The sequence below is a fragment of the Dama dama genome, chromosome 20 (genome assembly GCF_033118175.1).
Source record: "Dama dama isolate Ldn47 chromosome 20, ASM3311817v1, whole genome shotgun sequence".
In the NCBI taxonomy this organism is placed as follows: domain Eukaryota; kingdom Metazoa; phylum Chordata; class Mammalia; order Artiodactyla; family Cervidae; genus Dama; species Dama dama.
The window spans coordinates 18248162-18259942 of record NC_083700.1 but is presented as its reverse complement, the minus strand read 5'-3'; positions in this window follow the sequence as shown (position 1 = coordinate 18259942).

The following is an 11781-nucleotide window of genomic DNA, read 5'->3' as shown; positions in this document are numbered from 1 at the left end:
AACTCTGAACTATGCAGCTCAGGAAGATTTAATGGATAGCCCATTAGACAATTCAAACATGGAGATATTTACAGATGGCGGTTCTTTTGTTCAGAATGGGAAGTGGACAGCAATTACAACGTGGAGATGGCTGAACAAGTTTTAGAAGGAAATTCTCTCCCCCCAGGAATGAGTGCTGGCACAAAAGAGGTGGGAGTAAAGTAGACCAGGATAATGAGCTGGTTTACTGCCAAGTCAGAAAAGTGACACTTTACAAACCCTCTTCACTACAGACATCTTTCCTTTGATCTGGACAGGTTCTGTTGAACAGGAAAAACCACAATATGCTGAGGAAGAATTAGAAAGATATGAGAAAAGAGGAGCAAAGATGACTGATAAAGGATGGTTACACTTCAAGGGTGGACAATTAATAATTCCTGAAAATGTTTAATGAAAAATTCTTAAAGGCTTACACCAGAGTTTTCCTAAAAACCCTGGAGTTAACTGACTATGTGACTCAACCTTCACCTTTCCAGCAAACATTAGAGGAACTCTGGGAGGTGACTCCTGACCCAGCTTCTGAGTCAAACAAGGCTCTGTTTGAGCCAGAAACCGAGGTCTTGATAAAGACACTGGGATCTGGGGGGCAATTTCTTGAGTTCCTCTGGAAAGGTCCTTATCAGGTTATTCTTTCTTCTCCCACAGTTGTCAAGGTGCCAAGAATTGATTTGTGGGCACATCCTGACCCCAGACTAAGTGATGTCATTTTTATGGCTTTATTCTCTATGCTTTCAATTTCTACTTTTCAGATGGGCCTGATAATCTATGTGGGCCTGCTTCTCCCGGCTGCAAAAGCACTGAGTCTGCCATTTGACTCTCAAGACAATGCCTCCCAGTCCTAGGCTCATTCCTACGCCATATTCCACAATCGGTCTAATTGCTGGGTCTGCGGAGTGCTCCCCTTCATCAGCTGCAGGCTTCCCGTGGTGTGAGTCTCCACTTCAGGCAGAGGACTTTCTCCAAATCTGTGACTACCTTTGCCAACAACAGTCATATGTGATGCCTCTTCTTAATTTGATGACATCTAACAATCCTAAAATGGACTGGTGTAACACTTGGTACCTTAACTATGGGCATAATAGACTTTTAACCTTGATTATACTTTGTCTTGGTTTAAAGATTGTTTTGCTGCACATAAGAAGACAAATGGGTCTAGGTCCAGTGGTTTTTTTACTGGATGTTTATCAAACATGGGATGATGTCATATGGCTAACTCCTGAAAAAGGGACACTTAATGTCTAGTGCCCCCATATGCTGGGAACAAATAGAGCCATCCCCAGAAGTTATCCAGCAACTTAATTATAATGACTGGAAACAATTGGGAATTTTGCTTCAAGGAACAATGTAATCATCCCTGTGTTTTCTAATCCCAATTCAGGTCCTCCTTTTGCCTGGCCAGACACTGATTGGGACTGGATCACTCAGGTATGCTGGCTTGCTCCAAATGGAACCTACTGGATATGTGGCTCTTATCTATGGGCATGGCTTCCCCTGTCTAGATAGGAAGATGCACCCTAGGTCTCCCTGGTAGCTCAATTGGTAAAGAATCTGCCTGCAGTGCAGGAGACCTGGGTTCCATCCCTGGGTCGGGAAGATCCCCTGGAGAAGGAAATGGCAAACCAATCCAGTATTCTTGCCTAGAAAATCCTGTGGAGAGAGGAGCCTGGCAGGCTACAGTCCATGGGGTTGCAAGAGTCAGACATGACTTAGCAACTAAACCACCACAAGCTCCCTAGGTCTAGCTTTCACTCGTGGCTTCATATTTTCAGAACTTCCGGAGAAGTTCTGTGCACTAAATCTTATGTTATGTGCTTTTTGTCCTCAGAAAACTGAAACTCTTTAAGTCAATGTCCCCAAAAGAAAACAGAGGTGACTCCAGTTGAAAAGGGACTAGCCCTCAGGCTTTTCATTTAAATTGGGGAGAATAACATAGGAAATACCAAACGGATTAATCCCCAGTTCACAACAATTACCTTCTTTGAGAGAGGCTCCAGCTGCAGAGGCGATCCTCAAGTAATGATGTGTAAGACCCTTGTACACCATCCCTAACCTCCCCGCCACCTCCTGGGGGTGGACAACTGATCAACACTGGACCAAGTGTGGAAACGTGAGCGGAGAGACAGAAGCTGGTGAAGCTCTTTTTTAATGGCCAATGAAATTTCCTCCAGCTTCCAAGGTATCTGGGGACCACTGCCCAAGTGGATTGCTGCTGCCTATGGGTCATGGAGGTGGAGGTGGGAAAGAGGCTTGCAGGTGCTTTGAGGCCTGGACCTGGCTGGTGGGTGCCTGTGCCATGGGCTTTGGAGCTCTGTGGGACACAGTCCTCAAACTGTCCTGGGCCCCCATCTCACCTACCAGCCCTGAGGCCTGAGGGCCTGGATAGTGCGTAGAGAAGGCCTCTGTCTGAATGTCACCGCACTCTCACAAGGATAGCTCCCAGGTTGCCCATTGGTGGAGCATGACCTCTAAGCCCTGGGCTAAAGGGCTCACCAAAGGTCTTGCAATATTGACTGTGCGCCCGCCCAACCCCATTACAATCTCCACCCATTTCTACTATTCCTGAGTCTCCACACTTCACTAGATAAAACAAAGTGTAAGATTTAATTTTCTTATAACAAAGTTAAGTTTTTCATGTCTAATGTATCCACTTGCCTTCTTTATTTGCTGTAAATTCTTCTCCTCACAAAAATTAATGTTTCTGTCCTGTGTTGCAAGTATATTTTCAATATTTCAATCACTATCTTTTTAAAAAACTTATTTTTTTAATTTACTTTTGTCTGTGCTGGGTCTTCATTGCCATGCTCAGCTTCTCTCTAGTTGCAGTGAGAGAGGGCTGCTCTCTTGTTGTGGAGCACAGGCTCTAGGTGCACAGGCTTCAGTACTTGCAACTCACAGACTCTAGTGCCCTGGGTCAGTACTTGTGGTGCACAGGCTTAGCTGCTCAGTGGCATATGGGATCTTCCCAGACCAGGGATCAAACCCATGTCCCCAGCATTGGCAGGCAAATTCTTAACCACTGGGCCACAGAAGAAGTCCCCATCACTGTCTTCCTATTGCAGTTACTTTTAGTTATAACACAAAGACATTTTATTTTCAAAAATATCAGTAATTTAAATATTTTTGTTATTTGGGCTGTGAGAAAAAAAGAGAAGGATATGACTAATGATATTGGTCATATGAATAAGGATATTCATAATAATGAATATTATGACTAATATTCTTCTTAAGGGCTAAATATTCCTTTAAAAAATATTTTACTAAATGGGAAAATATCTATAGGTGTTTCAAGACAAACTTTTCTATTAAAACAATTTTGAATATTTCTAAAGATGTATGTCAAAATGGACTAATTAATTTTTAGGATAATGATACAAATTTTCCCCTAGAAATAATATAGAGTAGAAGTATCCTGGTACAATCATAAACTGAACTGAGTATTTTGTAAAGTACAAGTGGTAATTTATGTCTCAAAAAGCTTAGAATATTTTGGAAATGATAACAATGGTACATCAATGATTAAGTCATTTTAACAGATTTCATTCATCAGATAATGAATTTGTAGTTGTTTGCTGAGAAAAAAGGGGCATGTTCAATTAATGTTAAAGAACATCAGAAGAATTTGTGATTAAATTTCTTACGTCCTGTTAATGATTTCAGTGATGGAGAATTAACTGAGTTTCAATACAGCTCCAATTTGCCAAGTAGATTTGTATTTCTTTGACCAAGCAACATATTATTATTTTTTGAAAATTTTCCTATAGTTGACTCAACAACTATTTAGAAAAGTTGGTGAATATTTATAATAATTAAACAGGATAAATTATGTAAGAACAATGAAATAGGCCCAACTTAGAGAATATCACTTTCTTAAATACATAGTACCTTGAACATTCTAACTAAATTCTGCTGACTGTAAATAGTGTGAGCTATTATTGTTATGGACTGCATCTTTGTGTCCCCGCATAAATCCATACGTTGAAACCATAAACTCCAGTGGGATGGTCCCAGGAGGTGGGGACTTTGGGAGGTAATTAGGTCATGAGAGTGGAGTCCCTAATGATATTACCATCTTTATCAAAAGAGGAGTAAAGCCAGTCCTTTCTCTCTTTCTGCCACATGAAGATAAATGAGGTGGCAAAACATAATGAAGTAAGAAGGCATACACCAGAACCTGACCTTGCTGCATCCTTACCTTGAACTCTCAACCTTTAGAACCAAGAGAAACAAATAATAATTGTTTAAGCAACCTCATCCAAGGTATTCTGTTACTGCACCCTAAACTAACTGAAGCAACTATCATTATGGATTTTGAAATTAATATTTTTCTTTAGTTATTTAGTTAATAGAAAAGTGCCACAGATCATCCCAAAAGCATTACATTGGACGGAATTAAATAGGCAAGGAAAATTGATTCAAGGCATTGTGATAAAGGTCAAGACTATTGGAAGGAGAAAGAGTGACCTCAGCTCCCCTGAAACAAGTGACAGGAGGGATTCGTAAACACTGAGTGAGCTAATGAGAAGATAATACAGGTTCTCAGCCTCAAGATTGGCCATGTGTGCCTAATCATAGGCACTACTGGAAATGAGTCCTCTGCCTTTTCACACAGACTGGGATAAAGCGATCCCATTTTTCTTCATTATTACACTTAGGAAGGAGGCTCCCAGGTTCTCAAGAAAAATATTCCTGGGTTGTAAAACGTTCACATATCATCATAGTGGAGAAGAAACTGACACACATTACAAATTAGTTTTTTAAAATGTTTGAAGATTAGACAAGCTGTGGGACTGTTAAGGCCCTTTCAGTAAAGTCTTGTTTCTTGCTTATTAATACTTGATAAAAATGCAAAAATAAACAGAAGAAAATCTGTTGATCTGATGGACATGCACTGCTGATCATTTTACACTGTGGTTTATTCATGAGGAACCTCTGAATTAATGAAGTTGTAAAAATAATACCTCAGCATTCTCCATAATACCTTTTCATTACTACATACATTACAATTCTACATTTTAATGAGGAACAAATATAAAACTGACAGCAAATCACAGCTTCTGGATGTTTTGCTCTATGATAACTAGAGTATATATTATAATGACTATTCTTGTGATGGTAACAGTGTGAAGGATTAGATATAACACTGGGTCATGCCAGACTTCCTCTATCAGCTTTGGAGCCCACTAAGACACCCAGACCCCGAACACATACAGATATGTGCTTATTCCTATTTGCAAGCATATTAAAGTTGAAGACAGCTTATTAAGATAAAGTTTGTTGTTGTTGTTCAGTCACTAAGTCATGTCCAATTCTTTGCAATTCTTTGCAGCATGCCAGGCTTCATAGTCCCTCACTGATTATGGTATTATGATCATAATTAAATCCATTAGTGAGTTCCTGGCATCACTTATTTCTCATTGAAAATAGTTCCTATATAATACAATTTGCTGGATGTAAGACCAACCTAGACAGCATATTAAGAAGCAGAGACATTACTTTGCCAACAAAGGTCCGTCTAGTCAAGGCTACGGTGTTTCCAGTGGTCATGTATGGATGTGAGAGTTGGACCATAAAGAAAGTTGAGCACCAAAGAATTGATGCTTTTGAACTGTGGTATTGGAGAAGACTCTTGAGAGTCCCTTGGACTGCAAGGAGATCCAACCAGTCCATCCTAAAGGAGATCAGTCCTGGGTGTTCATTGGAAGGACTGATGCTGAAGCTGAAGCTCCAATACTTTGGCCAGCTGATGTGAAGAGCTGACTCATTTGAAAAGACCCTGATGCTGGGAAAGATTGAGGGTAGGAGGAGAAGGGGACAACGGAGGATGAGATGGTTGGACGGCATCACCGACTCAATGGACATGAATTTGGGTAAACTCCGGGTGTTGGTCATGGACAGGGAGGCCTGGCGTGCTGCGGTCCATGGGGTCGCAAAGAGTGGGATACAACTGAGCAACTGAACTGAACTGAACTGAAGAGTGTAATTGAAAAAGTCTTGGTCTTACTTTGAAATCTAAAACAAATTAGTTACTGTGTGGCACTATGGTTGTTTTTCAGTCACTAAGTCATGTCCAACTCTTTACAACCCCATGGACTGCAGCACACCAAGCTTCCCTGTCCTTCACTATCTCCTGGAGTTCGCTCAAATTCATGTCCATTGAGTCAGTGATACCATCCAACCATCTCATTCTCTGCTGTCTCCTCCTTTTGATGGAGGGGGATCACTTTATTAAAAACCTACCAGAATCAAGAGGGTAAGGGAGGTACAGTTCACAAATGGGAAACATATTTAAGCACAAGGAAGGAATGGGGAAAGGAATTGGGCAGACGAAATCTGAATGTGTCAGTTGGAATCATTTCAGTGTTAAGGATGACCTTGCAAAGAATGAAATGCTCGGGTGTCTGAGGTTTGAAGAGAAACTAGTTGTTAATCTTTGAAATGTAAGGGGCAAGACAGATGGATAAGGTAGTTCAGACAGAAGGAACTGATAAGTTGAGGAACAAAGTTAAAGGACAACATTTTGTGAAAATCATGGGTGTGTCTTTTGAACAGAGGAGGGGCCAAGATTAAAATGTGCTTCAAGAGATAGATGATGGGCCATTAGACTATCAATCTGGAGAAACATCGATGGATTTAAGAGAGATTTATCAGAAGATGATTTCTTCTCTAGGCAACCTAGACAGTAACCACAATCACTCCATCCTCCCCTCACCATGACCCATGCATTTTGATTTGCTTTTACATTTATGCATACTGCATCATAAAAGTTATTTATGGGGCTTCCATAACTCCTATATCTAATTAATAATTCTCATCAATTTTTCTCCTTTTACCCATGCTTCATTTTTCTTCATAGTCCTTACAAAGAATTCAGTCCTTTTATAATACATGTTCACTTGCTTACCTGTTTGTCAGTATTCCCTGCAATTGTTTTGAAAGCAAGATTTGACCCCTTTGTTCACTGCTAGATCCCAGCTTTAACAGCACTGCTACACATTGCTTAAGAAACAGCATCTCAAACGGTGCACTCACAGGCTGCGACTCAAAAGACAGGTAAGAAGAGACACTGGGGGATGATAACTCATCACCACCAGAGGCTGGTAAGATGCAGCTGCACCACCTACAAGGCTTCACTGTCTCCTGCCTGGAAGAGCTCGTCACAGTCATCAGCGCTGGTGGAGGCTGACTCTGACTTTCTGACCACTTGCACTGTTCCCTTACCTCCTTTATTATTTTGGTTCATTGGAAACTCTGGTGACAAAAGTACACAAAAGCCATTCACCGAAATTGCTTTTAGTCCCTAGTATTCCGTAGTTAGCACATGAGTATGGAAGGAAGCCGGAGGTGATTTGTGAGTGGGTCCTCACCACTCACCAGTTCTCCCCTGGACAGGAGGCAGATGTAGGGACACCACAGCACCCTTCCTTGCAGCCCAGAGACTGCAATCACGCTACCTTGCTAACTGAAGAAAAAGTTTGTTTCCTTAGAAATTCATACAAAAAGTTCATTTTTTCTGCTTAGAGTTGTTAACCACAGAAATGCATCATGTTATTGCAGACAAACCTATGGTAACAAATCTGTGTGAGTGTATGTGTGTGTGTGTGTTAATCACTCAGTCATGTCTGACTCTTTGTGACCCCAGGGATTGTATCTTGCCAGGCTCCTCTGTCCATGGATTTCTGGATACTGGAGTGGGTTGCCATTCCCTTCTCCAGGGGAACTTCTGGACCCAGGGATAGAATCTGGGTGTCCTGAATTACAAGCGGATTCTTTACAATCTGAGCCATCAGGGAAGCCCAACAAAAGTATACCTTTATTCAAACATCAAACCTTTTAAAAGACAACACCAACAATAATTAAACAGAAGTAAATTACATTTTGAAAATTAATTTGTGGAACAGGGTCTCTTAAGTAACAATAAACTCATGGAAAATATAACTCCTCTCTGCCTTTTGGAAAACCGGTTACTATTTAGTAGAATCTTAGTTTTGTTTAGGTATAAGTGACATAACAATTCAAATTACTAAATATTTCATAAATGAAATAATATAGAAGTGAAATATTGAAAAAGTGATAAACTATAAAGGACTATTACATATAAAAACCTTAGTAGTATTTAAGATTTCGTAAATCATTTTGATAATAATTTCAAATATATGTTCATATTTTAATTTTCAAACTTGAGAAAGAAGGGTATTTTACTTGTTTAATATCTAACAGTTTGCTATTTCTCATTACTTGGCAATATTCATGATTTGAACACAACATATGATTTGTGATCATTAAGAGTCAGGAGCGGGCAAGAGCAAACTATGTGAGCTGAGTGCGCCCTGCTTTCCCCCATCATATTTCTTCAGGACAAAAGTTAAGGCTGAGCCATGAGGACATGAGGGTCAATATTAAAGATGTTTGGGATTGTAGGGGTCACAGGACAGAGTGAGTATAACCAAGCATAAGAAAGAACAGCAGGAGGCATTTCTGCCATTGATGAGAGCAAGTGCCAGGCCAAGCAGACTACACACACCTGATGCCCAATGAGAAGTGGAAAAGTGCCCACGAGATGCCAAACACCAGTGATGAAGATGTACATCAACAGAGATATGACTAGCAACTTTTTCAAAGTACAACCTCAGCAAAATGGTCTTAGATCACAGTCTGCACAAGCCAACAAAATCCTTCGAAGAAAGTTTCTGCCTGAATTAGCACAACCCAGTGTCACATATTGCTTCTTTACATTCATGTGCATGTATCCTGCCCAAAACAACTTATTGTGACCTTATAGGGATAAAAGGTCATTGCAGTCAGTCATTGCAGTCAGTACCAAAACCAGCAGGAATTCAGATTTCATTGCAATTTTAATGAATAATTGAGAGTAAAAATTTGAAGACTTTAATAAACACAATCCAAGAGTTATCACAATTTTTCAACTAGAAAAATTTTTGTATTTCTTCTTTGAAAATATATTGTCCATATGAGTTTGGGCAATGGCTCAGAAGATAAAGAATCTGCCCACAATGCGGGAGACCTGGGTTTGATCCCTGGGTTGGGAAGATTCCCTGGAGAAAGGAATGGTAACCCACTCCAGTATCCTTGCCTGGACAATCCCATGGACAGAGGAGCCTGATGGGCTATAGTCTATGGGGTCACAAAGAGTCCAACATGGCTGTGTAACACTTTTTCATTTTCATATCCGCTTGGCTAATAAGGTAACAGTACAGTTAGTTTCAATGATGTTTGCAAATGATTTTGTAAACTGAACCAGTAAAATAAAATTAACCATGAAAGTTAAGTGGGGCTTCCCAGTTGACTCAGTGGTAAAGAATCTGCCTGCAGCACAAGGAGACAAGAGTTCAAACCTCGGGTTGGAAAGATCACCTAGAGGATGAAAATGGCAACCCACTCCAGTTTCTTGCCTGGGAAATCCCGTGGTCAGTGGAGCCTGGAGGGCTGCAGTCCGCAGGGTGGCAAAGAGTCGGATGGGACTGAGCACACACACACATGCAAGTTAGCACTAACATTTTTTCTGCCAAGAAGAAAAACAGTCAAAAACTGAAAACAAATTTTAAGTTTACTATATTGGAATTAAATTTTTTCCTGGGGAAAATTCACTTTTCACCATAGATACAGAATTATATTTTCTATTTTTGGACAAATAAATGCTACTTTTTCTGCCTTTGCAGAGAAGTCTGCCCTTTCATGAATTCCCACACTTTTTGTGTCTCTTTTTTCCATAATTCTGCATTCCAGCCTGTATCCTATCAAACAATCCATTAACACAGGAACAAATGTGCTTTGTAATCAAAATTATTTTTATTAAATTTTCTTTTCCAGTTCTTTATGTATCCCATTCAGTGGCCCTCAATAATTCATGATTATAGAAAGTACCAGCTTTATTTATAGGAATTATAAAGAATCTTCAAAACATGAGGAAAAAGAATTTAATGAACACATTTCTAATTACTGAAAACTATGTTTAATGATCCGGGAGGAAAAAAATGTGTTCTAAGAATTTCTCTGCCTTTAAAGAACCAATATCTAGTAAAGAAAACAGAAAAGAATTTTCGTTGTATGTACAGCATGAGTCAAAGTGTACAAAGAAACATGAGCTATCTTAATTAACATATCTTAAGTATGGGATTTCCTCAAAAAAAAAGTGAAAATTGGAAATACCATAGGACCCAGCTATTCCAATTCTAGGTATTTTTCCTAAGAAAATAAGAACTGTAATTTTAAAAGACATAGATATTTCTATGTTCCCTGCAGCATTATTTAAAAAGCCAAGCCAAGATATACAAGAGCCCTAAATGTCCACCAGCAGATAAATGGATAAAGAAGATATAGTATATACATTCAATGGAATGCTACTCTGCCATAAAAAGGGAATGAAATCTTGCCATTTGTGACATGAAAGAACATAGAGTATATTACGCTAAGTGAAATAAGAGTGAGAAAGACAAATACAGTACAATTTCACTTGTATGTGGAATCGTTAAAACAAAACACACAGCATACATAAGAAAACAGAAAAAGAGTCATAGATACAGAGGACAAATGTGATTGCCAGAGACAAGAGATGATAAAAGAAATTGGAAAGGGAGATTAAGACTAACAAGCTTTCAGTTACAAATAAATAAGGAGTTGAAATATACAGCATGGAGACTATAGTCAATAATGTAAGTTTGCTTGCAGATGTAACTAGAATTATTGTGGGGATCATTTGTAATCTACAGAAGTATTAAATCATTATGATGGTCGCCTGGAACTATCATTGTTGTAAGTGAATTACACTTCAATTTTTAAAAAAAGTACAAAGAACTAGGAAATAAGCAAGTCCTACACAAATCTCTACTAAATTCTCCATGGGTGCAATGATTCTCTTTTCATGAATAATGACATGTTTAATAATAAAGGCTGAAATTTTGAAGAAAAGATTCAAAATAGGAAAGTACATCATAGATCAGCATTAAACAACTCAGAAATGAATGCACATTGCTCCAAAGATTAATAAAACATTGAAAATATCATTGTAGATAAATTTTAAATTAAGAGAAATACAATAAGAATGTATTATAAGAAAGTAGAGGGGATGAAGGAAATTCTTAAACCCTACTGAATAAATATATTTCTGGAAAATAAATACAGCAAAAAAATTACAACTTATTTGATGAATGTGTCAAAAGTGGAAGATAGATCTGATATATGAATGATTAGAAAAATTTGGAAAAAAATCAAAGCCAAGATGGAAAGCAAATACTAAACATTATCATGCAAATTATTCTGAAAGTAAAAAAAAGTTTGAAACTTTATTAAACAGAACTATGAGAATTAACTTGCAATGACTAATAGCAAATGATGTTCTGGAAATATTATTGGGCTTTAAAGAAAAACAAAAGGCCTCTGGATATCTAGAATAAAAGAACAAGTGACATATAAGGAAACAGAAATTAGAATTTTATCAACCTTTATGGAGAGAAATACCCTGTGTTGGAAGTAAACAGGGCAACACAGTTAAGATACTCAAGGAGAGGCGTGATGATTCATGAATTCTTTTCCAGACAAACTGATTGGGTATCAAAAGTCCATACATCCTAGTCATCATGAAAGATCTAAGGTAATAATGTTACCTTGACTAATGGGAAAAAGAGACTTCAGAAAACAGAATCCTTTGAAAGACAGACACAAGGACAGATGGTAAATACTAAATTTACAGTTCCTTACTCAAATGAGACTGAATGAGCATTCCAT